The 27725-nt window shown below is 45.4% G+C and overlaps 1 protein-coding gene across 1 annotated transcript in view; it reads left to right on the top strand.

Moving 5' to 3' along the window:
• PRPF8 (pre-mRNA processing factor 8) overlaps positions 1-27725 on the top strand; it is a 2252227-nt gene that overhangs the window by 963080 nt on the left and 1261422 nt on the right. The gene's annotated exons all lie outside the window — the stretch shown is intronic.

Here is a 27725-nt window from a genome sequence, read left to right as displayed (position 1 = left end):
TGCTACCCCTTATCCCATGATGCCTAGCAATAGCTACCCAGATCTCGTTTGCCGCTTCAGCTGTGAGGTGTCGTTTTCTGGCTCAGGCTTGTATTTTCAAATTTTTTGTGTAGAAATATATTCTTATACTCCATAAAACTATTAGATAAATTACCTTTTCTTAGTTTTATTTACTAGAGTTTGTTGTTGAGTACCTTGTTCTCCTTTAGTCCCTTTTAGTAGAACTCGTTTAAGTTAGAGTTCTCCCCTCCCCCACTCCCTTCCCAAGGAAGCCATTTAACTTAGAGGCTCTCCTTTCCTCTCTTTTTTGCTATTAATAAAAAAAAAAAAAAATGGGAGTTTGTTTTGTATATTTTTTTACATAGTCTGTTGACTAGAGTAGAATTTTTTCTATCGGTGTTTCTCTTCTGATGCTTGGTTTTTTGTGGTTGATATGTCTAAAGAAGCTAAAGTATCTGGATTTAAAAAGTGTGACTCGTGCTGTCAGAAAATGTCTCTGACAGACGGGCACACTAGTTGCGTTTATTGTTTGGGAGCTGTTCACCTGTAGGACTCTTGTTCTATCTGCCATGCCTTTAGTCCAAGAGTCCTGCAGGAACGGAAGAACAAATTGTTCCTTAGGAGTCTGTTAAAACCTCAGGATTCACCGGCAAAGAGTTCACAGCCAGTGAAATCCCCAAAATCCTCTAAACCATTGGCTCCACCTTCGGAGCCGACCCCAGTACAGGATTTACCCAGTATGTCAGTTCCGGCTGGCACCGACGAGACAAACCCCTCCGTCGGCTCCATCGGATGTTTCAGAGCCGTGTCGGAGCCATAAAAGGCTGAGGTCCCCTTCATTAGAGTCAGTTCTTTCAGCTACTGGCTCTCCATTATTGCAAAGTGAACGTAGCCACTGCTCTTCACACTCCTCTCGATCCTCTAGGCTGTCTGATCATGATGTGGAGAGAGTAGTAAGTAGGTTGCTAAAATCACAGGCACTAGCTAAAATGTTGTCTAGCCCTCCTCAACAGGTATCGGCTCCATCCACCTTCCTTTCTGCTCCTCCTCCGACTCAATTGAGCTCAGAGCCAGAGTTCGTCGGGGTTCGAGTAGTGGAACTGTCTGCTCCGATAACTATATCTCCTTCAGTTCAGACGTAGGCTCCGATTACCTCGACAGTACTTTCCATCAAGGGATCTGGATGCTGAGGCTCCCTCGTCGGCTCAGAGGGGGCGAGTGGCATCGGACCCTTGTCTGACCCCGCTCTTCCTCTTGGAGCATCAGCGTAGGTGAGCTCGGCTCCAACATCGGCCTTGGGGCAGTCCCCCTTGGCGCTGAGAAAGATTCCTATTTCTTCGGAACCGGAGCTTTCTCTGCCTTGAGGCAGGGACGCCTTTGAGGTCATCCGGAGTGTGCTGTCCCCCGAGTCAGCTCCACTACCAGCCCCACCGGCTCCATCCCCCGTAGTGTCTGTGCCAACCTCTGCTCTCCTCCGGAACCCAAGCGTAGGGAAGCGATGCTCCAGGACACCCCATTGGGTGTTTCTTCTTCTGAGGCCTCCCCTGATCACTCAGAGGAGCCCCCTCGGAAGAAGTGCAAGAGGAAACACATTGACTCCCCTGAGTCTGTCACTTCTGATACAGACTTAGATGAATCGGAAGATCCCCCTCTGAAGATGTTTCTTTCTTGGACATCCTGGAAATATTTAGGCAAAGGGGGAACTGGAATCCCCTAGCCCCTACCGAGGATGAGTCTGTATTCCTGGATGCTTTTGGTTCCCGAACTTCCACCTCCTGGGTTTCTCCGCCTTTCGCGACCCACTTATGTCCGTAGTGGCTTGAAAGGCTTGGTCAGCTCCGGACACAGTGGAACCAGAGGTGACCTGGTAAATTTATTACAGCTCCGCAAGATAAGCAATTCCTTTCTAAAGGTGTGCACGGTGATGCCATGGTGGTAGCAGCAGCCACCAAAAAAGAGTTAGCGAAGACCTCTTCATCTGTTCATCCCCCTAACAAGGAGTCTAGGACGATGGACAGGTACGGAAAGCGAATGTTTGCTTTAGCGACATTCTCCATGAGGTCACTGAACTACCCATGTCATTTTACTTGACTTCAGAGGGATCTCCTTAAAGAGCTTGGAGATACCCTTCAAGATCCTTCAGCCAAAGTAGCTTCCCAGCTAGCGATGCTTAATTCTGTAGTTAACTCCTCCATGAGGCTCCTTTCCTATGCAGCCGATGGAGTGAGTAGAGCCGCGGGCATGGGTGTAGCCCTTAGGAGGCATGCGTGGATGTGGCTGTGTCACTTTGCATAACCCTTTGAGTGTCCTTCACCAGTACCCCCTTTGATGGCTCCTTTCTCTTTGGGCCATAGGTGAAAGACACGTTGACTAGGTGCGAGTAAGAAGGCAAGACTCTCTCTGCCGTGGGAGTCCGTTTTTCCACTCCCTCTAGACCTTACCCCAAGGGTCAGAAGAGTGGTAAGATGTGGTTCTGTAAATCTCAGGGATCATTCCCTGATACACGTACTGATTTTTCCTCCAGAGGCAGAGGGGGAAACAATAATAGACGCCGACTTCGTGGCAGAGGGGGTCCGCAGAACCAGGGCAACAGGGAATCTTTCTCTGCTAAGCCCTTCCAGCATCCCTGAAGGGTTGCCCGACTGCTCACCTCTGGAGGCAGTCGGGGGAAGACTTTCACTGTACCCAAAAGCCTGGCAAAGTTTAACAAAAGACAGATGGGTTATGGTCCATTATATCCAGAGGTTACAAAATTCCCTTCCATCAACCTCCTTTACAGTCGAGGAAGACCCTTCCAGATGTTCCACCCAATCTGAAGAAGCAAGCAGTAATAGAAGTTTCAAAACTGCTAGGAAAAAAAGAGCCCTCCAGGAAGTCCACGCAGACCAGCACGGATCCGGAACCTACTCAAGGTTCTGTTTGGTACCAAAAAAAGACAGGGGACTGGAGACCGATTCTGGATCTCAGCAAACTAAACAAATCTGTACAAAGAACAAAGTTTTGGATGGTCACGCTGCAGTCCATTCTACCCTTCCTGGGTCAGGACAATTGGATGTGCTCGATAGATCTTCAGGACACGTACTACCATAGCAAGATGGACAGACACTCCAGGAGATTTCTTCGCTTTCGGGTGGGGGCCGGTCATTACCAGTTCAGAGCTCTGCCCTTTGGTCTCACCACAGCCCCCAGGGTGTTCACCAAATGTATGGCAGTGGTCACGGCTCACCTGAGACGTCAAGGATTCCATGTGTTTCCATATCTAGATGACTGGCTCCTCACTGCTTACCACCACACATCAACTCCTACAAGCGCGGGATTATACAATCACATCCTGCACCCAGCTAGGTATTACAATAAATTTTGAAAAATCTGCCTTGTTGCCCTTTCAATCTGTCACTTACATAGGAGCAGACTTAAACACAAGGGATATGTTCGCAAGGTTGCCACTAGAAAGTGTGTCCACAATTCGTCAAGTGCAAATTCTAATGCAGAGCAAAAGGATCCAAGTCAGGTATGTCCTTCAAACTCTGGGCTCCATGGCAGCTGCCATTCTTCTACTCCCACTAGTGAGCTTCCACATGAGAATTCTTCAGTGGCTTCTTTTCACGCAGTGGTCTTTCCAAGAGCTACCCATGTCTCACATGATCCTGATCACGGAGGCATGCAAAAGACACCTTTCTTGGTGGATGGTCTCCCCATTAGTTACTCAGGGCAGACCTTTCATACAACCCACTCTGGTAGCCACAGTGACGATGGACGCCTCCCTGATAGGGTGGGGGGGGGCATTATCTGGGCAGGACAGTCCAAGGCACTTGGCAACCTCACGAGTACCATCTGCACATAAATGTCCTAGAAATGAGAGCCGTGCTGTTAGCGTTGCAAGCTCTTCAAGACTCTCTTCCTTTCGGGACCATTGCAATTCAAACAGACAATATGTCAGTGGTGTGGTACATCAACAAGCAGGGCGGAACCGGATCTTACCCCCTGTGTTGAGAAGCACTCAGACTTTGGCAGTGGGCGATTTCCTCCCAACGTTTTCTGATTGCGACTCACATCCCTGGGAGATCCAATGTCACAGCGGACAGGTTCAGCAGAGCTATCCTCATGCCTCACGAGTGGTCTCTGAATCAGGAAGTTGCAGATCTTATTTTCCGTAAATGGGGACAGCCTTGCTGCGATCTTTTTGCCACCCCCTTCAACAGCAAATGAAGCAATTACTTCTCCCTTCTTCCGCTTCCAGGTCACATACCTGGCGATGCTCTAGTCCACAATTGGCTTCAGGGACGACTTTGCGCTTTTCCTCTGTTTCCCCTGATAACCAAAACTCATACAGAAAGGAAAACCATTGGGTTGTAAAATGATCCTCATTGCCTCCTACTGGCCTCGACAGATATGGTTCCCGTTCCTGCACCATTACCTTCTCGATCAGCCCTAGACTCTGGACCCAATTCCAGATCTCCTGATTCATCAGTCAGGCGGGTTGCATCAATCCCTCCAAACTCTCCAGCTCACAGCTTGGTTGCTCCACTTCCAACCTTAGCCAGACTTCCCGGCATTTCCCCAGCAGTCCGTGAGATTATCGTCTCCTCTCATAAGTCTACAACAAGAAAAACTTATGCTAGCAAATGGAAATGTTTTTCTTGGGCAGAATCTAGGAATGTGAATCCCTTCTCAGCCCCAGTCCACGAATTTCTGGAATTCATGGCACAACTGTTTCACTCTGGGGCCGCTTCCGCTACGATTAGGGTACAATTAGCGGCCATTTCTAATTTTCATATTGGCTTGTCAAATGCTAACATTATGTCTCATAAGCTCTGTAAAGCTTTTTTGAGAGGAACGTCTCTTCTTAGACCTCCAGTGAGAGATCCCCCTCCCCCTTGGGACCTTAATTTAGTCCTAACTCCCTTAATTCTGCCTCCTTTTGAACCGGCAGCATCCTACTCAGTCAAGTTTCTATCTTGGAAGACACTCTTTCTGGTAGCTATCACTTCAGCTAGGCATGTCTCAGAACTTCAAGCACTGTGTTCGTCCTCTGTACCTGGTGTTTCACAAGGACAGAGTTGCTCTGATAACTAATCCTTCATTTCTTCCTAAAGTCTGCTCAGAAAATAATTTAAACCAATCTGTAGATCTCCCTGTGTTCTTCCCAAATCATAGCAACAAGGCAGAGTACAAGTTTCACCAATTGGACGTTCATAGACAATTGCGTTTTTACCTGCACAGAACTAAAGAAATAAGAAAGTCAGACCAATTATTCCTTTCTTATGCCTTAAACAAGGTCTCTCAGTTTCGAAGGAGACCTTATCCAGAGGGTTGTCCCACACTATTACTTTTATTTACCAGTTAAGGAACAAAGAGTTGCCAATTAAGCCAAAAGGTCATTCTACTAGGGTGTTAGCCACCTCCGTATCCTTTCAGTCTAGGTTGCCCATGGATTCTATCTGTGCAGCTGCCACGTGGGCAAACCCTCATACCTTTATTTCTCATTACAAGGTGGATATGGTCTCCCAGAACAGAGCTGACTTTGGTTCCACTGTTCTGAAGAGTCTGTTCCACTGAGCCACCCAGGGTGTAAGGTGCTAGGAACGCTGTCCCAAACAGCAAGAATGAAGGCGAGATAGACAACTTAACATTAGGAAGTTATGTACCTATCATAACGTTCTGTGTTGGTTGTCTTCATCTCGCCTTCTTTCTTGCGTCGCTCCCTCCATCCCCTGTCCTAGTGAATTTAGAGGAGTTCCTTTTTTCACTGGCTGAGTATTCTTTTATTGTTATTCTTCTGGCCAGGTCTTCCTAACCTATTCTAGATATTAGAATGCATGGAACAACCAGTTTTTTATAACTGGTTTCTTTCTTATGTCTAGATTAGCTATTTCAAACGAGATCTGGGTAGCTATCGCTAGGCATCATGGGGTAAGGGGTAGCCTCGAGCCAGTAAACAGCACTCGAGCTATTGAAGATGGCCGAGTCGGAGCCGAGGATTGGCTCCGATCCCAAACAGCAAGAAAGAAGGCGAGATGAAGACCACTAACATGGAACGTTATGGTAGGTACATAACTTCTTATTCTGCCTGTAAAAAATACATCATAGGCTGTTGATGGTCTACCTGCTGATTCATTAGTTGATACTCTGTTTTGCATTTGTTTTGTTTTCACTGTTCTCTGGCTTGAGGGATTTTGTGTCGATAATACAAGACACATTCTCATGAGAGCCTTGTACTTTGGTTGTTGTTGCCACTTCCTCCAGTCGCCCATTTGATGGTTAGTGTAATGTACAGTGATGACACGAAGTTGTTTTTGCCAGGAGTACAGACCAAAATATTATGCCTTTAAGTTCCAAGGTCGTATTGGAAGAGAGTACAGAAAAGGTGATGAGAGAGCAGGTAACAGGTAAAACGTTCAGCAAGGCCTTATCTTATGTTCTGTGTAGTTCACTGTCGTAGTGCTGACTGTTGGGATTTCCAGACTGTGGGAAGCTGAAGCTGTCCTAAGTTGTAAGAGCTCACTTTTGCAACATGACCTGATGTATGTTGTACTCCCCATTCCAATTTGAGGACATTGGTATTGAGGATAATTGGCTTGTGCCATTTTTTGGTTTTGTTCTTGCTGCAGATGTCTAATAGATGTCTTCACTGTCTTTGCATCATCAGTCCATTAGGTCAACCTGAAGCCAGAGTTTACAGGTAAGTACATCCCCCCCCCAGATTTTTGATGTAGATGTTAAAGAAAGTTAATGTTGCTTTAAGTGTTGGAAACAAGTTCTGGACATACACATTCATTTAGTCTTTTCTGCCTGGATCCTAGCGCCTCATGTGCCCAGTTTTCCCCATTGTGCTTGCTTCAGCTGCAGAAGTATAAACCGCAGGGAAGAGTCTTTGAGATAGAGGTCCCGTAGTTGGCTCAGGTGTGAGATGTTGTTTTCCGCTTTCCACCTGTAAGCTTGCTAAGGAGATGTTCCCGAAGGAGTAGTTTTGGGGGGCTGACAACTTTATTTCCACATCACAGGCCCTCCTGGACTCAAAATTTTCAAAAGGGATGAGGTGCTTTTTGCACCGCCCATGTCCATCTACTAGTGTGAAAGACATCTGGCACAACACCTCTGGAGAACATAATGTCATTAGGCTCAACAGCACATGCTCAAGCCAAAACCTATTTGTCTGTAGTTAACCCCACAGACCCTGACCTCAACACGAGTGTCAGTTGCTGTGGGTGAGGGCAGCATCCCTCACATTGTAATGTAAGAAGGGATAAAAAGGGGACCATGTTCAGGTTGTGGATGCCTGCCAGTGACCCAAAACCTTCCACTCTGGTGAAATCTCCAAAGTTAGGTTCAAACCACCTAAGCTGAAACATCTAGATATCATTTTGTCCTAGTTTCCATTGTTTGGGTCTCATGTCCCTTATACCTAGGTCTCCTCGTAGGAGATTTTCAAATTGGCCCAAGATTTCATGAAATCCAGACAGATATGAGAAAGGTCCTGACCCTGGAATCTCCTCTCTTAAAAGGAAAGAGAGTCATTTCCCCAAAGGGGGGGACCTGGATTCCCCAGATTTTGAGGCAAAAGAAGTAGCATATGTAGACCAACTCTCCTGCCTCCATTTATTCAGAATCTGAAGGCACCCTATCTTCAGCAGAAACATAGCTAGGGTGAGGTGAAGGTGGTAGCTGCCCTACATGCAAGGTTGTTAGGGGGTGCATTTGCAGTACCGGCATTCATTTCCCTGCCAACATTCTGAATTTCAGCATGAAAATGAAACCACTTCAGTGGTCAGGGTTTGAAGAGCTGTGTGTGTGTGTGTGTGTGTGTGTGTGTGTGTGTGTGTGTGTGTGTGTGTGTGTGTGTGTGTGTGTGTGTGTGTGTGTGTGTGTGTGTGTGATCCAAGTTGTAGCAAGCTGCTGGCAAGTTCAGAGGCAGTCAGAAAAACAACACCTAACACTACATATACAGTCATTCTCAGTGGAGCCCCAAACACTAATCTCCTAAAGCAATCTAAAGCACTTCTCAGGACTCTCGTCCTAGGGAACTGCATTGAAAGACAATGATGGCCCCTCTAACAAGGTTGAATAAGGAGAAGATAATGGCTGGATGTCCTAACTGAAATCATTGTTGCAGTATTCCTGACATATGGGTTGTAACTGCAGATATCCCGCCGGGGTACCAAAGCTTTACCTTCTTGAGGTCGTACATCTGACATATAACCTCAGCTTGTATGCACTGGGGAATATAGACAGATGTACGAGCATGGATCTCCAAACTTTCTTTCCTCCAGCCTGAATGTAGGTCTTGCATCTGTTGGACTAAACACCATTTAGTCGTTAGTACCTTTGCTTCTATTGTTTATCTAGACAAGAGCTCTGTTGGTGAAATGTTCTTTACTTGCAGCATTATGTTGAAAGTTGTTAATGTCCATTAGGAGGGTTAAGCGCAGTGCAGTATGCAAATTCCATACAAGGACTTGCATACCAAGTGTGTCTTTTATGTGGGCCTAGAATACAGTCTCAAATCTCGCCCACTGTCCGCTGCACATTCTCCATTCCCTCATGGCTTTGAGGCTTTCCAGGATGCCTTTCAGTCCACCTCTTCTGCATCTTTCTCAACCACCAGCTCCTAAAAGACCAAACGAGTTTTTACAAGGCACCTGATAACACAACACATTACACAACAATCTAGTGGCAGACCTCTCTGTAGTATCGGTCTCTTCAGATAAGCCCTTTAAGCTTCTGCCCTCTGCTAATGCCCTAACTACAGACAGAGATAGCAGAGGTGTGGAAAGATGGGGAAAAGTTTTACACCTCTGCTACCCTTGCTTTTAGGGCAGTTAACTACCTGATTCAAATGACAAAGTACTTGATCTCTGCCTTGCACTCCTTAAACAAGGTTATGCTGGATGACCCTCCTCTACCAGAGTTGAAACAAATGCAGAGCCTATTATCACAGGACACTCAAATAGCCAGGCAAAGCATTAAGTGCAGTTACAGTACTGTAGATGCTTCCCTAAGGGCAGTTGCCACTGGATCTGTTATTCTCAGATATGCATGGCTTCACAGTCCGCCTATCCCTGAGGATTTATAATCGATAATTTAGAGACTGCCTTAGACAGAGACTTGCTGTTTGGTCCTCTGCTGCCAGTTTGTTCAGAACTCTCCAAAAATCAAGGTAAGACTACGAAAGACTGCAGACAAACTCTACTCTGTTTATAGATACCATAGAACCTACCCATCTAAGTCAACCTCCTTCATTAGAAGGGATCCTAGGACATCTCAGAAATGAACAGAAAACCCTAGGAAAAGGTACTTTGACAAACACCATGAGGAACTTCCACAGGGAGCCCTTCTTTTTGAAGCAAAAATCTGTGACTGCCTTTGCAGCACCCCCTTCTCCAGCCTTCAACTCCATTACTCCTCTTTCCCAAAGACTGTCCCTGTCTCTGGCCAGGTGGGAAGCTATTACCAGAGATAAGTGGGTCCTGTCCATCAAGGGCAGGTATGCCATGTCGTGAGAAAATATTCCTCCTCTTAAAGGCATGCCACAACATCTTCACAACCAAATGTTCCTTGTCCCCATTGTTCAGGACCTCTTGAATCAGGGTGCCATTGAGCAGGTTCCAAAGGACTTCACAGGAAAAGGATTTTACTCCAGGAATTTTCTAGTGCCAAGGAAAGAAGGGCAGTGGAGACCCATCATGAATACTTGCTTGAAGGTACCATCTTTCAAAATGCTGTGTTCACACATTTCTGCTTTTCATTCTCTCTCAAGCTTTGTCATTAAATTTGAATGACTCCTACTTACACATACCCATTCGTCCTTGCAGCAGGTTCCTCTGGTTTTCCTCTGGCACCTTGCATTTTCAATTTACTGCTCTGCCTTTTGGTCTTAGCACAGATCCAAGTGTGTTCACAAAGTGTCTAGCTCCAGTAGTAGCTTTCTGTCACACACAGGGAGTCCAGATTTTCCCCTCCCTAGATGATCAGTTGATCCAGGCTCGCTGTCAAGAAGATGTTGTTCGTGTTTCAATGTTGCAGTCATCACATTTGGGTTATCCCTGCCAGGGTAGCCCTCAGTCGGCCCAAATAGCAGAGGCTTAGTATTTCTGCGTCGGTTGCAGTCACTCCAGGACTGATGTCAGGTAGTCAGTGGTATAAAAACAGGCAGCCGACTCCATTACACCAGTCTTTCTTGACGAGGAGCCTGAAGCAGAAGCAGTTCGCACGAGTGCCGGTCAGCTGCTACCTGAGTTTTTCATTTCTGAATTGAAGTTGAAGTCTTCCAAAGCTAAGTACCCCGTTGGGGATCCTTTTTTCTTGCTCTGACCGATGTCAGAAAAAGTTAACAATTGTGTCGCCTGTGGAAAGCAAATACCACACCGAGACTTTAATTTCTGTTGTGTCACTTGTTTAGGCCCAGACCACGATGTCCCCCACTGTCACTTTTGTGCTTTGTTCAACGTCGGAACTATACGTCGTCGGGCCCTTATTGTAGCTAGATTATTTCTCTCTGTCAATGACTTCCAATATGGCTTCGGTAAGCCATCCGACAACCGATTTTCTGAAAAATAGACAGAGACAGACCGCACAGGTCCAAAACTGCTGAAGATGCTTCCGTTAAGCTAGTCTTCAGTTCTCCGGTCCTTAGTGAGGTGCTTTCACAGTCCCTGATGCCTGCTTTTGTGGATTCACAGGCCGCTACCAAGACCCTTTCGGAGTCCAGTATGCTGCGAGACTCTTCTTCGACTAAGGATCCTGTGGATGTCTGTACCTTGGATGGGTCCGGAGCCACAGAGCAGGCACCGGCTTCTGATGAAGTACTTCGCACTACCGATACTCGTCCCAGACCGACTTCTTTCGTGTCTACAGTTCTTTCTAAAACTACCGAGTTTCTAAGGTCCAGGGTACAAACCACACCCAAAAAACCGACGACCCAAGCTCAGGCCCCTACTTCCTTGCCTCCATCTCAAATGCTTAAAGTGGCAGAAAACCATATAATGCTTATCAGGGGAAGCCAGGATACCCCTTCCAAAAGAAAGAGACTTGTCCCCAGTAGTTTTATCTGAACAGGAGTCTGATGACTGTGATGCATCTGAATATGAAGATATGCAACCCCTTTCTACTTATGAGGATTCTGTTGCAGATGAATCCATCCATTTAGCTTCTTCACCCAAGGACTTTTCCTTTGGGGAAACCCTACAAACTTTGAGAGAGCATTTCCAATGGGAATGTCAGGACTATCCTCATTCAAAAAAAGAGACTCAGGGAATTCTTAGATATTCCACAGCACAGACATTTTTCCTGTGTCCTGGATGTTGTGGATGATGTTTTTATGGAATCCAGTCTCACCCCTGTCACCCCCTCTCCTGCTCCCAATAAACCTGACAGGTACTATAGAGTCCCTGACTCTCACAAATTTCTTTTCAAAAATCCTACTGCTGACCCAGAGGTCATCTCTCAAGGACCTAAAGGAATCAAAGCAACTTCAGCTAAGAATCCCACCCCCTCAGATATGGATTCCTGAGCATTAGACAGATGGGGTAAAAAAAGTATACACCTCTACTACTCTTGTTATTAGAGCATTAAATTGTCAGTTCCATATGCTGAAATATCAGCAACATACCATGGAACTCCTCAAAAAAAAAAAAAAAAAAAAAAAAAAATCTTATTTCCCTGCTTGTGCAGAAAATAGAGTAAGAGTTAATGCATTCTGCAAGTCAAGTAACTAAGCACACCTTACAATGTGGTTTTGATGCCCTAGAAGCATCTTGCAGGGCAGCAGTTACTGGTTCTGTACTTAGAAGACATGCGTGGCTTAAGGCACAGACCTTGCCAGACCATGTCAAATACAAATCATTGGAAGCACCCTTGCACAAAGACAAATTATTTGGCACCAAAGCAGAAGAGGTCCTAAAAAAGATGCAAGAAAAAGCTAAAGCTATGCAGACAGACTTCTTACAGGTCCAGCCAACGAGTTTCAGTAGGCATTGCTCCTCCAAGCACTGATCCTTTCCTGCACCCCCCCAGGTCAGCTCAGCCCAGATCCAGGGAAGCAGGTCCCCCAGACAGCCCCAGGGAATGCAGAGATCTTAGCAATGGAGTTCCTCCTCTTCAAAACCAGGGAGTGCAAAGTCACCCCCTTATGGTAAGAGCTCACAGTGATTTTACACTTCCACGCCCTCCCTCTGCCCACCTGCCCCTAGGAGGAAAACTCTCCTTCCATGCAAGCAACTGGGCCACCATTACCAACGACTACTGGGTCCTCAACATAGTCTGCCAGGGATACAGATTTTATTTTCACACTCTGCCAACCACAGAAAGGGTTCCCAGATCTTCCCCCAAACCAGCGGACAGAGGCCAAAAAGCAAGTCCTTTCCCTCCTCTCTAAGATGGCAATAGAGCATGTTCCTGCAGAACAGACAGGCCAAGGTTTCTACTCCAGACTCTTCCTTGTACCCAGGAAAGAGGGCATATGGCACCCCATCCTCGACCTATCCATTCTAAACACCTTTCTGGTGATAAAATTTAAAATGCTCCCCCTCCAGCAGCAGCTTCCTATGGTTTCCAAGGATGCTTGGTTAGCCACCGTAGACCTAAAAGAGGCCTATCTACACATCCCAGTCGGGGGATCATGCAGGAAATACCTACATGTCCTTCAAGGATGCATCTGCAGTCATAACAAATGGGTTGTCCTGTCATCAGGCAGCCCTTCGGTCGGCCGGATTCCAAAGTCTGGGTCCGGCTTCGGCTGATGTCGCACTTCACCCGACGTCATCTCTGCTGGTCTTCGGGTATAAAGGCATCAGCCGATGCCATTTTCCCCAGTCTTTCTTGCCGCGTGGCGCCCGAAGCAGAAGCTGTTCGCAAGTGCCGGTCGGTCAGATCCAGAGATTACTACTACGAATACTACTTGAAGACTTCTAAAAGCTAAGTACCCGTTGGGGACTCTTTCTTGCCTCAGCCGATGTCAGAAAAAGTCAATAACTGTTTAACTTGTGGGAAACAAATACCTCATAAAGATTTCCACTCTTACTGCCTGCCTTGCTTAGGCCCAGACCACGACGTAGCAGCCTGTTCGGCCTGTGCTTCCTTCAACCGACGAACGCTTAGGCGTCGGTCGGAGTTTGCTGAACAGTTTTTTGGCTCAGATTTTGCGTACATTATGCCGTCGGATCCTCCGACTACCCAAATTGTTAAAACGAAAGAAAAGGACCGACACTCGCGGTCCGCGGTTTCGGCCGAAACCACGGTTAAGCAAACCGCGAGTGTCTCGGTTTCGGCCGAAACCGAGAAAACCGGTCAATCTTCAGCCAAATCCATGACTACTACTGAGGCTCCCGCTACCTTAGTTGAATCGGCCTCAGAAGTTTTGCCTACTACTGTGGTTCCCAGTGATTTATCAGACACCATCCCTTTGGATGTGTCTACCCCAGCACGTGGTGCTGCTAGGCCTCCTGCAGCCATGTCTATTAAGGCCTTTGCCAGGGCTAAAGCAGCCAAAACTGTTAAATCAGTGCCTGTTAAGCCCCCCTCACACAGGCCCACTTCTAGTTCACAAATGCTTACTCTGGCAGAGGATTTAATATCCTTAATTAGGGGATCCCAATCTCACCCAGACAGGGCCTCTCAGCCCCCAGAAAAGAGACCTAGAGCAGAGCCCCCCGAGCCAGTGTCCTCTGATGATTCTTCGGATGACTGAGACATTACAGACCAGCCAGAGGCTCCTTTTTCTACTTATGAAGATTCCGATGCTGAAGAATCCATTCCATCTGCCTCTCCACCAGAGGAATTTTCCTTTGGGGAAACCTTACATGCCATGAGAGAACAATTCCAATGGCAGGGACAAGATTTCTCAGATTCAAGAAAAAGGCTTAGGACTTTTCTGCACTTAACACAACATAGGCCCTTAGCTATACCTCCAGTACTGCCAGTTGTGGATGATGCATTTAATGATGTGTTTGCACTGCTCCTGATACTTTACCTCCAGCCCCTGCCAAACCAGATAGATTTTACAGGGTGCCAGACACTCATCACCACCTATACAAGGCCCCACTTGCAGATCCTGAGACTATATCCCAGGGGCCTAAGGCAGTAGCCTCGACCTCAGCAAAAAACCCTATTCCTTCTGAAAGGGAATCCAGGTCCTTAGAGAGATGGGGGAAAAAAGTTTACACCTCTGCTACTCTCTCAGCTAGAGCTTTAAACTGTCAGTTTCATACGATCCAATACCAAGAGTTTATGCTTGATCAGTTAACTAAGAAGCTGTCCTCTGATGACTCCTTAGATAAGAAATATGTTTTAGAAATGGTGAATAACATTCAACAGGTTAGTAACCATTCTTAAAAATGTGGCTATGATGCACTGGAGGCTTCATTTAGATCAGCCATGACTGGCACAGTGGTAAGAAGGCATGCATGGTTGAAAGAACAGGTCTTGCCGGATCATGTTAAAGCAAAGCTGTTAGATGCTCCTATGGATAAGGCCAGTCTGTTTGGTACACCTGCTCAGCAAGTAATGAAGAAAATGGAAGAGAAGGCAAAATCTGTACAAACAGTTAAGGATTTCTTACAGGTTCAGCCCCCAAGGTTTAGCAGGAACTGGCCTGCCAAAAATTGGTCCTTTCCAGACTCCTCAAAATCTCAAAGAGGCAGGAATAGACGCTCTAGAGGCAGAAATCAATCCAGAGGAGGTGCCTACAGAGGACGACAGTGGCAAGGCAATAACCGAGGCACAGACACAACCACTGCCACTGCAACAGGACAATCACAGTGACTTGGCTCTGACACCGCCTACCAGGGAGCAAATGGCAGCACCTTTAGGCGGAAAGTTAGCCTTATTTTCAAAAATTGGCACTATATCACAAAAGACAAGTGGATTTTGCAAACCATAGACCAAGGCTACAGGTTCCACTTCCACACCTTACCAGTAAAAAGAGGAATGCCAAACCTACCTCCAAATCAAAAAACAGAAGCTCTAAAGCAGATAGCAATTAATAAAGATGAGAGCTGTGGAAAGAGTACCAATAACAGAACAGGGCAAAGGATTCTACTCCAGACTCTTCCTAGTACCAAGAAAGAGAAAAGTTGGAGACCTATTCTCGACCTGTCCGTCTTAAACACATACATCATTGTCCCAAAATTCAAAATGCTGACCCTACAGCAACTTCTTCCCATGCTGGGCAAGGAGTGTTGGCTGGTAACTCTAGATCTCAAGGAGGCATACCTGCACATCCCCATATGACCAAATTGCAGAAGATACCTCAGATTTCTTGCAGGATCAGAGCATTATCAATTCTCAGCATTGCCCTTTGGCTTATCTACTGCCCAGAGTATTCACAAAATGCCTGGCATCAGTAATCGCTCACTGCAGGCTACAGGGAATCCAAATTTATCCATACCTGGACGACTGCCTGTTACAAGCGGACAACAAAAGCAAGCTGACTACAGATTTACAAAGAGTCATTTGCTTACTACAAGCCCTGGGATACACAGTCAATTTACAAAAGTCAAGACTGATACCATCCCAAACAAGAACATTCTTGGGTGTGGAATTGGACACAGTAAAACAAATGGCATTCCTAACTGCAGAAAAACAAAAACAACTTCCTCTTTAATTCTTGGCATTAACAAAGCAGAACAAACTAACAGCAAGAAAAGTACTGCAGGCCTTGGGCTTCATGGCATCATGCATAATCTTGGTCCCACACGCCAGACTGCATATGAGAAAGCTACAGTGGTACCTAAAGAATTTATGTTCTCAACACAGGCACAGCTTAGAAACTGAAATCCCACTAATCCCATGCCTGAAACAGGAGTTCCTATGGTGGGCTCAAGCATGCCAGTCAAACCCAGGCTTACCCTTCCACAACTTTCAAGCAAGCCAAACCATCACAACGGACGCCTCAGACCTAGGCTGGGGGGCGCACATGTTGGACAAATGCATACAAGGATTGTGGACTCCAGACCAGCTGCACCTGCACATAAACCAAAAAGAAATGCTGGCAGTAAAACTAGCAATCCAGAAATTCAGACCATTCCTCAAAGAAGGCCATTTACTGATAAGGACAGACAACACCACAGTCATGTGGTACATCAACAAACAGGGAGGCACTCATTCATACCCCCTATGCAGAATGACTCTGGACCTTTGGAATATGGCTCTGAGCTACAACATCCAGTTACAGGCAATATTTGTGCGGAAAAGAAAACACCCTAGCAGACATGTTAAGCAGAACCACCTCGGATGCTCACGAATGGATGCTACACCGGACATCTTCAAGGCCATCACAAAGAAATGGGGAATGCCACAAATAGATCTATTCGCATCCCCACTCAATCACCAGCTCAAAAATTCTGCACAAGGACATACCACCCACTTGCATGGAAGGTGGACTCTCTATCCTTCAGTTGGAAAGGCCTGACAGCATATGCATTTCCACCTCTTCCTTTGATGCACAAGGTACTACTGAAAATCAAAGAGGAACGTCCAAGGATAATCCTGATAGCTCCGAATTGGCCAAGACAACACTGGTATCCATTGCTGAGGAGCATGTCTCAGGGGAGAATGTGGTCAATACCCCTGATGCCTTTGATGTTAACTCAGAACAACTACAACATCATGCACCCAAACCTAAAAACCTTGCAACTGACTGCCTGGAACATCACATAGCAGCAACTAACCCAGACCTATCCCAAAGGGTTAAAGACATTATCCTTGAAGCCCGCAGACCTTCAACAAGAAGGAACTATGCAGGAAAATGGAAAAGGTTTTTGGCAGAGCTTCTACATACAGGCCTGTCCTATTCCTCCATCAAGATACATGCATCAGCTATTTCAGCAGAATACAGCTTCGATCCACCTGTCTTTTCACATCCTCTACTCAGGCAGTTCCTCAGAGGGATCAAGAATGTAAAACCTCCTAAGAAACCACCATTACCAGCATGGGACTTGAACTTTGTACTAGAAAAATTGGCACTCCCTCCATTTGAACCAGCAGCAACAGCAGATCTTCAACACCTATCATGGAAAACTGCTTTCCTACTGGCAATTACTTCAGCAAGGAGGGTTTCGGAACTACAGGCCTTAATGGCAGTACAACCCTTCCTAATCTTCCATCAAGATAGGATGTCCATGAGAACTAATCCTACATTTATGCCTAAGGTGGTATCCAGAGTGTCTTTAAACCAGGCAATCCACCTACCTACCTTCTTTCCCAATCCACAGAACAGGGGGGAAAGACTGCTGCATACCTTGGATGTACATAGACAGTTACGCTACTACCTGGACAGAGCCAAAGGTGACAGAAAAACTGACCAGCTTATAGTAGCCTAAGCAACAGGAAGGGAAGGAAAAGCAATTTCCAAACAGACAATCTCCAAATGGATAGGAAATTGCATAAGATTCTGTTACTCCTACCATGGAAAACCAATTCCACAGAACATAAGACCTCATTCTACAAGGGCTACAGCCACTACCACAGCTTTCTTACGAGGAGTGGCAACCAAGGACATTATTGAGGCGGCTACTTGGACCTCCGTGCATACATTTGCCAAGCATTATAATTTACCTCTATACTCTAGATCCCGAGCAGGGTTTGCCACTGCTGTACTGCAAGGGATCCTAACTACACCATAATTCTTCTTCCTCCACCCCTAGTTTGGCTATGGTATTCTACCCATTTGTTATGACTGCAGATGCATCCTTGAAGGACATAGTACAGTTTTGTACCTACCATAAATGTAGATGTCCGAACAGGATAGCATCTGCAGTCAGGATTACCCACCCTCCTTCCCCTCTGTGGTACTCCTAGGGTATTTACTCCTAATAGCTAGCTGGGGGGGGAGTCTCTTATGGTGTATTTGTTTGTATATATGTACATACATGCTTATTTTTTGTGTTTGCCTTCTACTTTTTTGGAAACATTGGCATTTATCCAAAATTTAGCTTTCCAAGAGGGCAACTGGCATCTGGGGCAAGAAACACTGAGGAAAATGGCGTCGGCTGATGCCTTTATACCCGAAGACCAGCAGAGATGACGTCGGGTGAAGTGCGACATCAGCCGAAGCCGGACCCAGACTTTGGAATCCGGCCGACCGAAGGGCTGCCTGACGACAGGACAACCCATTTGTTATGACTGCAGATGCTATCCTGTTCGGACATCTACATTTATGGTAGGTACAAAACTGTACTTTTTCAGAACAGGATCACTGCACTTCCCTGTGGTTTATCCACTGCTCCCAGAGTTTTCACAAAATGTCTGGCTCCCGCCATTGTTTTTTGCAGGCAAAGAAATATTCAAATTTACCCATACTTAGACGACTACCTAAGTCAGTCAGACAGGAAAAGCTGCTAAAGCACCTGACTTTGTAAAGAACCTACTGACCTCCCTGGGGTATACTATCAACGAATAGAAATCAAAACTAGTAACAACACAAAAATTGTATTCCTGGGAGCAAGCCTGGGCATAGCATCCCAGATGGCATTCCTTACACCAGAAAAACAAACCTACCTGACAACCTACTTCTCTCAACTAGCCACCAGGACCCAGTTATCCGCAAGGAAAATCTTGCAAGCTCTAGGGTTCATGGCTTCTTGCATTCTACTCATTCCATATGCCAGACTGCATATGAAGAAACTACAGTGGTACCTAAAAAGCCTTTGGTGTCAGCACTCTCAAGACCTGGAAACTCTTATACCACTGATACCTTGTCTAAGGAAAGATTTTCTTTGGTGGCACAAGGGACTTCCCTTCTCACTACCCCACGCCACCCAGACCCTCACCACAGACACATCAGACTATGCCTGGTGTGCATACCTGGACGGCAGGTGCATTCAGGGCCAGTGGAGCCCAAATCAAATAGATCTGCACATCAACCAAAAAGAGATGTTAGCTGTTCAGCATGCTCTGACAGCTTTCAGACCCCTACTCTCCCCGGGGCCTTTGCTGATCAAAGCAGACAACACCACGGTGATGTGGTGCATCAACAAGCAGGGAGGGACTCACTCTTACCCTCTGTGCAGGCTTGCCATGACCCTTTGGTACACTGCCGCAGCCATGCAGCTACACCTGTTGGCACAATTCCTGCCAGGCTCTCTAAACACTCTGGCAGACAACCTGAGTAAAAACCTGCTAGACCCGCATGAGTAGCAGCTAGAACAAAGAACCTTCACCCTTGTAACCCAGAAGTGGGACACCCCGAAGGTAGACCTTTTTGCCTCCCACTCCAGTCATCAGCTTAGCAAATTCTGCACCAGGGAACCTCACAGAAAGGCCTGGAAAGTGGATGCTCCATCCTTCCAGTGGGTAAACCTCTTGATCTATGCATTTTGCCCTCTACTACATATTTCAAGGGTACTGCTCAAAATAAGGGAAGACAAAGAGGACAATCCTGATTTCCCCCGACTGGCCACTGCAGCCTGTTAAACCCTGCCCTGCCACCATGGCACCTACCTCAGATCCTAACACTCCTGACCCAGATGAATTCATGCAGCCCCAATTGCAGACCCTCAGTCTGGCAGCCTGGCTTATTCCCTGACTTCTCCTCAAGCTGCCAGTCTGAGCAAACAAGTTTTAGATGTACGTGAAGCCAGATGCCCCAGCACTAGAAAGTCTTATGCTGACAAGTGGAAAAGGTTTTTGCACCTGGATCCAGGCTAAGGGAGCCAGTACGGTACAGCCCACCCTACCTCTCATCCCGTATTACCTGGCAGACCTAATACACAAGGGTCTATCCTTCTCTTCTATTAAAATTCATGCCTCTGCCATCTCTGCTTGTTTTAGCACAGAGCCACCTCTTTTCTCGCACCCTCTCATCAAACAGTTCCTAAGAGGGGGTAACAACTTGAGGACACCCAGAAGAGCTCTTACCGCAGCATGGGACCTAATCTTTGTGCTAGAAAAACTCACCATGCCCCCCTTTGGACCTGCAGCTTCAGCAGAGTTAAAATTTCTCTCTTGGAAGACACCCTTGCTTCTGGCCATCACTTCAGCTAGAAGAGTATCAGAGCTACAAGCACTGATGGCTGTAGAGCTATTCATCATTTTCCATGCTGACAGGGTATCCCCCAGGACGTAACCCATCCTTCATGCCAAAAGTGGTGTCCAGTGTGGCTCTCAACCAATCCATTCATTTGCCCACCTTTTTCCCTAACCCACAAAACAAGGGGGAAAGGATTCTGCACTCTCTAGATGTGCACAGACAGCTCAGATTCTATCTAGACAGGACTAAATCTTTTAGAAAAATTGATCAATATCTAGTCAGCTTTGCTGCAGGAGCAGAGGGCAAGGCCATATCCAAACAAACAATTTCCGAATGGATAGCACATTGCATCCATTTCTGCTATAAACATCACGTACCCCCCCCCCCAAGGGGGTCAGGGCACATTCCACCAGAATAATCTCCACCTCTGCAGCTTTCCTCCAAGGGGTCCCCACTAGGGACATCTGGAGGCTGCAACATGGACTTCTATTCATACTTTCACCAAGCGTTACCACCTGCCTATCTTCTCCAAACCCAGGGCAGGCTTTGCCAATGCAATATTGCAGGGCATCCTCGCCAGCCCCCAGATGTTCATCGTGTTACACTGCTGCAGTCATTACACTTGGGTTATCCTGCCGTCAGGCGGTTCCCCATTCGGCCTGAGTTCCAAAGTCTTGGTCCGGCGTCGGTTGCTGTAGCCTCTTCCCTGACGTCAGTGCGACAGGGGTATACAAGATGCAGCTGACGCCATTTTCTCCAGTCTTTCTTGCCGCGCGGTGCCCGAAGCAGAAGCAGTTCGCAAGTGCCGGTCGGCCGACTCCTGAGATTTTCATTCCGATTCCAGAACCGAAGTCTTCTAAAAAAAGCTAAGTACCCCATTGGGGAAACCTTTTCTTGCGTCAGACCGATGTCAGTAAAAGTTAATAACTGTATTTCTTGTGGGAAGCAAATACCTCCTAAGGATTTCCACTCCTATTGTATTCCATGCCTAGCCCCAGACCACGACGTCACTGGTTGTCGGTTTTGTGCTAGGTTTAACAAGCGCACTATTAAACGTCGGTTTGATTTTACCCGACATTATTTTGGCAGAAAATTCAATTACACCATGCCGTCGGAACTTCCGACGACCGTAATACATAAAAAGCACAAGGACAGGCATCCGAGGCCCAAAACTGACTATGAGGCCTCTTCTAGGCCGGTCGCCGGATTTCAGCGAGGTGCCTATGCAGCCCCTGACTACCACTTCCACAGACCGCCTCCGACTACTACGTGGGGCTGGCTAGGCCGTCGGACGCACTGGGTATTCAGATTACTGAACCTAACCCTACAGAGGGAACCGAAGTAGCTGAGCAATCCACAGCTACAGAGGGTGTTTTCAGACCTACCCATTTAACCATTAAAGGACAACTACGGGAAACTGCCTATGATTTCTGTGTTTAAACGTTACTTCTCCCTCTTGCTAATTATTCAGTTTTGGTAAAATGTAATTTGGTATCCGTATATATATTTTTTCTACTGTTTTTCATTTTACTGGTGATCGTTTATCGGTACTGCAATCCATTTTAAAGTGGAAGTTGCTCTCGTGCCTGTTGTTTTCCACGGCAATTCGCCCATCAGAAAGTGAGTACTTTTCTGTTGAATTTACTTCTACACGCCCACTGTTCTGTGTTTTCGCCCAGTACACACCCACTCTCTAAATATTCATGACTTTCCCATCATTTGCATGTAATCGCACCCATCTAAGTGCATAAAACAAGGAACTTCTTTCTTATGAATCTGTTCCCGCACGTCTTTGTTTCTGCATCGGATCGTTCTATGGGTACGGGCTTTACAGATATTCATAACGTACTTTAAGAGCTGCCGTTTTGTGTGAAAATTAATCTAGGAGAACTTCTGGATCGTCCTGCCTTTTACCTTGTGAGTATTCCCGAGATTTGTTGAATGTGTAATAATAAATACTGAAGGCATATACTAAGGTATATACAGTTGAGGGCATTAGAATCAGCTTTTGCCAAGGACCGGCTTTATCTTCAGTGAGTAAGCATATTCCTGTAAGTAAGGTCTATCTTATTTTCTTTTGTTTAAAAAAAAAAAAAAAACTTCTTGTTTGGGCGGGAGCTGTTGCTGCAGATTTGAACAACCTTATAGTGGAACAGCCTAATATCAGAATCAGTTTTTAAATATTGTGCTAGTTTACTTGAAAGGTTAATACAACAACAATGCCACAAAGTTCCTTTTCTCTGAGGATCAAGGAAACTGTCAGGTCAGCAAGATTTCTGATGTAGTACAGCTTCACAGATGCTAGCCTGCTTCCCATATCAGTTGTATAACTTTCAGCCTCTAATTTCCACAACTAGACACAGATGATCAAAGCAATTTTTAAAGTTATTAGTACGGATAAACTAACAGATTAAGAGGGTGTGAATTAATTCAATTTCGGAAGTAAAGGAAGTCAGCAACTCTTCAATCGGTTATGTGTAATTCACCAACTTTGTTCATTTTTCTTTCTTTTTTGTAGCATTACTTATTGCCAAGTAAAATGTATGTAATAAGGAGCAATGGTGCAGCAGTGTAGTACCGGGTTCATAAACGAATGCTGATACTGCATTTGCGGTCACGGTAATGCGCTAACGCGCCTATTGTTTTAACTGTAGCAAACACTTTTTAAATTAGTAACAGGCATCTTGCTGTTTTTTTAGTCAAAACTTTATGAATTTGTTCTATTTGTTTGTGGTTTTTATGTCGGTGGAAATGCGGTGGTTTTCTTTACAAGGCACCAGATTACCTAGATACATATCTGGAGAAAGAGAGAAAAAGTTTTGCATAAGCATGCATTTTCTGGACAGCTTTTGCCACTGTTGACTAACTATAATCCTCCCTAATGAAATTCATATATTGAACAAGGGACAGGGTTATAACTTATAAGCAATATCGGTAGAGTAATGTTCTGTACCACATGCTTCCTTAATGGCTGTCAGCAACTTTGCTCAAAAAATGGGGCAAAGTGATGTTAGAATGACAAAGTCTAAGTATTACTTTAATTCTTTTGAAAAGCTAATAGAGCAGGCTTTCCATCACCATGCATGCTCTAAACAAGTAAAAAATGTTTCTGTACGACATTAGTGGGAGTGCATAGTAAAGTGTTGGGGTTGCTGTCTACCTTAACATTCCACTACACTTTTGTAAAGGTGGAAGGCTGCTGTCCACTTTTCCAGGAGAGATTTGCAATTGTAAGTCTGGTAACCCCAGCTCAAGTTCATGCATATTTGTGTTCCTTGGCATAATTAACATTATGGAGGGAGCACAGTCTGTTTGATTAGCATTCTTTGCTTCCTGTCAGAGGGTTGGTGCTTATTGTAGTATAACTGGCATGATGCTGGTTTTAAGTGAGAATTTTCTGTCTGGTGGTCGAAGGTCATTAGCAAAGTGTGTGTGTCAATTCCTTTGAGCCATTTTGACTGTACTGCATTGGTGTGTAATCGGTCTGCATTGATGTCATACTTTTGGGTATCTGTAGCACTTGCACATGGCTACCAGTTGCAACTAGTTTTAAGTGAAGCTATAGTCATAATGGTCTTTTTGTATTGGCTGTTGCCAATAAGCACATCTTTTCTCCTTGAACTATTTAACTGTTTGCCTACTCACAGTTGTATGGAATGCAGTAAGTGTCCAATGAACCTCTTTGTTCTCCTTTTAAACTTGCTAGGAGACTCAACTGTTGCCAAATATAGCGATGCACAGGACTGAACAGCGTGACTTGAAGCCTGAAGGATGCTTATGAATGTGGGTAGAATGTACTTGAGTTCAGTGCTTCCTTCACCACCAATAATGCCTGAAAGATGATTTGTTAAACAGCTGATGTAATTCCAAAGGCATGTCCCATTTGTGTCAACATAGGCTCGAGTCTGTTTCAAGGCTACTGCATATTGCCTCCCATTGTCTTTTTTTAGGCAGTCCAGTCCATGTAACTAACTTGCCAGTAATTGTAATTGGGTTACAATAAAGTGTCTGTCAGCAAACTGCCTGATGCTTGGTCATCCCCGCATTTGAAAAAGGTCTGTAATGTTGAAACATGGGCCATCCCCTCTCTTCCAAGGCTTTGCACTTTATCACCTTATCACATTTGCCAATGGTATAGTGAGTCTCGCTGTTTATCAAGGAGCATGTTACTGGTGGGCAGATGGATAGGAGCTTAAGCTGAACTGTTATCTACAAGGACCCTCTAGGCTTAATGGTCAACTAATACCTCTCACAGAACATGGTAATACAGTATTCCTCTGTGTTATGAATTCTCTCCTGTTAGCAAAATGGGTGTCTCTCAGTAAACGGTGGCACTCATGCTTCAGTGTAGGATATGCTCAAATTCCTAGACTTGATGTATTTATAAAAAAAACAGAGCAGTGGGTAACAAAAATGACTAGAGAAAATATTCTTGGCCCGATTTTTGGAAATGTGGTAATGCACCTTTTGTGCTACCCCTTTAACGTCTCTTTTCTATTGAAGTCTGAGTGTAAAACTTCTAAATCCCGTGAACTTATCAAAAGAACCTTATGGAAAATCTCACTACTTCATGTTGACTCTAGCCTGCTCTGAAATAACATAATTCGCTTGACTACACTGCCACAGGCTTCAATTGGAAATTCTACCCCTATTTAGAAAAATGCATAGATCATGCAGTCCTGACAAAAATTGGGCTACCAGTGTGATTTGTCTTTTCTGACATAAACTCTACAGTTAAACAAAAGTGAGCACTATCCTGACCACTAAAGAAGCCCATGGCCTTTTTACACTGGCTTCTGAAGTCAGATGATAAAGCTTTAGCTGTGTAACAAAGCAGTACCATTCATTGCTCAGTTTATTCATAATCAAACACTTTTATTGGTCAAGTATACATTAGTTACATAAATGACACGTACAACAAACATGCATGCAACTATTAAGAACAAGACGAAGTAAACCTATGTACATACAAGGTGCAACCAACTCGGTGCAAGAAATACTGAAATAAACTGTAGAAGAACCATACATTAACAATATGTAAACAATACTGCAAAATCCTTGAGGGTTTGGGTGAAAAAGAACACCCCAGCGTAATAAGCTGAGTTAGCCATTTATGAGCTTGATGGCCTGTGGGGGGAAACATGTTCTTGTATTTGCTTGTTTTGGTGCATATTAATCCAGAACACATGGCTGATGGTAATAATCCAAAAAGATGGCCTGGATGTGAAGGGTCGGTGATGATCTTCCCTGCCCTTTTATTGACTCTGTAAAGAGGGTACACTAGCACCAATGATATTTTCCGAAGCCCTGACTATTCGATCTAACATTTTTGTCATGATTCGACAGATCCAAACCACACTGGGCTGAAGACATACTCAGGGACTGCTGTATAGAACTAAATCAACAGTTCCTGGGGGAGATTGAACTTCCTTAGCTGTCGCAGAAAGTACAGTGGATATAGAAAATGTACACACGCCTGTTGAAGTGCCGGTTTTTTGTGATCTGAAAAAAACAAGACCATAATGAATAATTTCGGGGCTTTTCCCACCTTTGATGTGACCCGTAACCTTTGCAATTCAATTGAAAAACAAACATCTTGTTGGCGGAAAAAATATAAACAACTTTCAATAGGCTGTTTGCACAAGTGTGCGTGCCCTTGGGCTGATACTTTGTTGAGGCACTTTTTTTGGTTACAGCATTCAGTCTTCTTGGGTACACACCTGCTGTCAATTAAAGAGACTCTGATTAACCCCAAGTTAAGTTTAGCTGTCCTAGTAGGATTTTGCTGAGATTTATTCAGTTGCCTGCTACAGAAAAAACATGTAAGTAAATATTGTGGGAATAAATGTCCAGTGAATTGTTATGGCTAAGCTTGTATAGGCCCTAGGGCCGATAGCCTAGTAACAACCTATGAAAACCCGCCAGAATCTGTCAGAATGTTAACGACGGCAACGACTGTCAAGCTATGCTACTGCTTTAACATTTTTTAGCCAAGTTTCTACATTAGCCCCAAGGAATAATACCAAAAACATTACCCAGGATATTGGCACAATGTTCTTCATCTCACATTGCTGCAGTCCTAACACTTGGGTAGTCCGCTGTCCCTCGGTCGGCCCGAATATCAGAGTATAAGGCTGACGTCGGTCAAGGCGCATTTGACTGACATCAGAACGTCAGGGTACAAATGCGCATGACCGACGTCATATCCTCAGTCTTTTTTGCCGCATGGTCCGATGCAGAAGCAGTGTTGCAAGTGCCGTTCGGCGTTCTGAAATTTTTCGAATTCGGAGTTTCAGACCGAAGTCAGAGTTAGTTAAGTACCCCGTTGGGAATATTTTGGTTTTTCTTGCCTCAGTGGTTTACCGGATGTCAGAAAAAGTGAATAACTGTATTTCTTGTGGGAAACAGATACCGCATAGGGATTACCATAATTTGTGTATACCTTGTTTGGGACCTGAGCACGGCGTTGTTGGGTGTCGCTTTTGTGCTAGGTTCAATAAACGCACTATAAAGCGAAGGTTGGATTGTGCCAGGTTGGTCTTTGGGAAGCGGTGCAATTACAATATGCCGTCGGATGCTCCGACGCCGGCTTCCTCAAAGAAGCGCAAGGACAAGGCAGTTAAACCTAGGTTAGAGGAGTCATCCGAACCGGACGCCGGTTCTTTAGAGGCGTCAGTGGAACCGGTGGTTCCGACGGAGGCCTCTCTGGAGTCCCAGGGAGAAACTTTGATTTTACAGGATGTGGCCTCCCAGCAGGCAGGTCAAGGCTGTAGGGGCTTCTCAGATAACTGTACTCCCCTCCCTTCCTAAGGGGTCTAGGCCCTCTCTTTCTGCTTCCAAGGCTTCTCCTAGAGGCAGGTCTAGTTTAGCTTCTGTGGGTGTCACTCCTAGTTCTTCAGGTTCTGTGCCCAAGAAGCACATGCTTAAAATGGCAGAAGATTTAATTACTTTAATTAGAGGCTCTATGCCCCCTCCTGATAAGAGGCCTAGGATGGAACCTGTGTGGGGGATTATGAGCAGGCTTCGGATGTGTCTGAGTCTTCGGCTGAAGACTTGCAGGAGTATTCTCATTATTCTGATTCTGATGTGGATGATTCTACTCCTTCTGCTTCTCCTCCTGAGGATTTTTCTTTTCAGAGACCCTTCACTCCATGAGAGAGCATTTTAAATGGGAAGGTCAGGACTTCTCTGATTCAGGAAAAGGCTTAGGGAATTTTGTTTTACCCCAGCATAGGCCTTTGGCTATACCTCCTGTTCTGAATGTGGTGGAAGATGTGTTTGCAGAGGCTTCTCTTAATCCTGATTCTTTGCCTCCTGCTCCTGTTAAACCAGATAGGTATTACAGGGTGCCTGAAGCTCATAAGTATCTTTTTAAGAGTCAGGGCAGACCCAGAAACTGTTAGCCAGGGGCCTAAGGGTGTTAAGGCTTCTGTTGTCAAGAATCCGGTTCCTGCAGATAAAGAGGCCAGGGCCTTGGATAGATGGGGAAAGAAAGTTTATACTTCTTCTACTCTTGCCATGAGAGCTTTGAATTGCCAGTTTCACATGTTGAAATATCAAAATTATCTCCTTTCACAGTTGAAATCTAAGGTTGATGCTCTGGCGGAAGGTATTGATTGTAAAGAGTTGCAAGATTTAGTGCATGTTTCTGAACAGGTGGGTAAGCATTCTTTGCAATGTGGTTTTGATGCTGTACAGGCCTCGTCTAGGGTGGCTGCCACTGGGTCAGTTCTTCGCAGGCATGCCTGGCTAGGGATCAAAA

Source organism: Protopterus annectens, chromosome 13.part0 (genome assembly GCF_019279795.1).
Source record: "Protopterus annectens isolate FY-2018-M chromosome 13.part0, PAN1.0, whole genome shotgun sequence".
Classification (NCBI taxonomy): domain Eukaryota; kingdom Metazoa; phylum Chordata; order Ceratodontiformes; family Protopteridae; genus Protopterus; species Protopterus annectens.
Note: the sequence above shows the minus strand (reverse complement) of the source record. Positions and strands in the feature narration are given on the sequence as shown.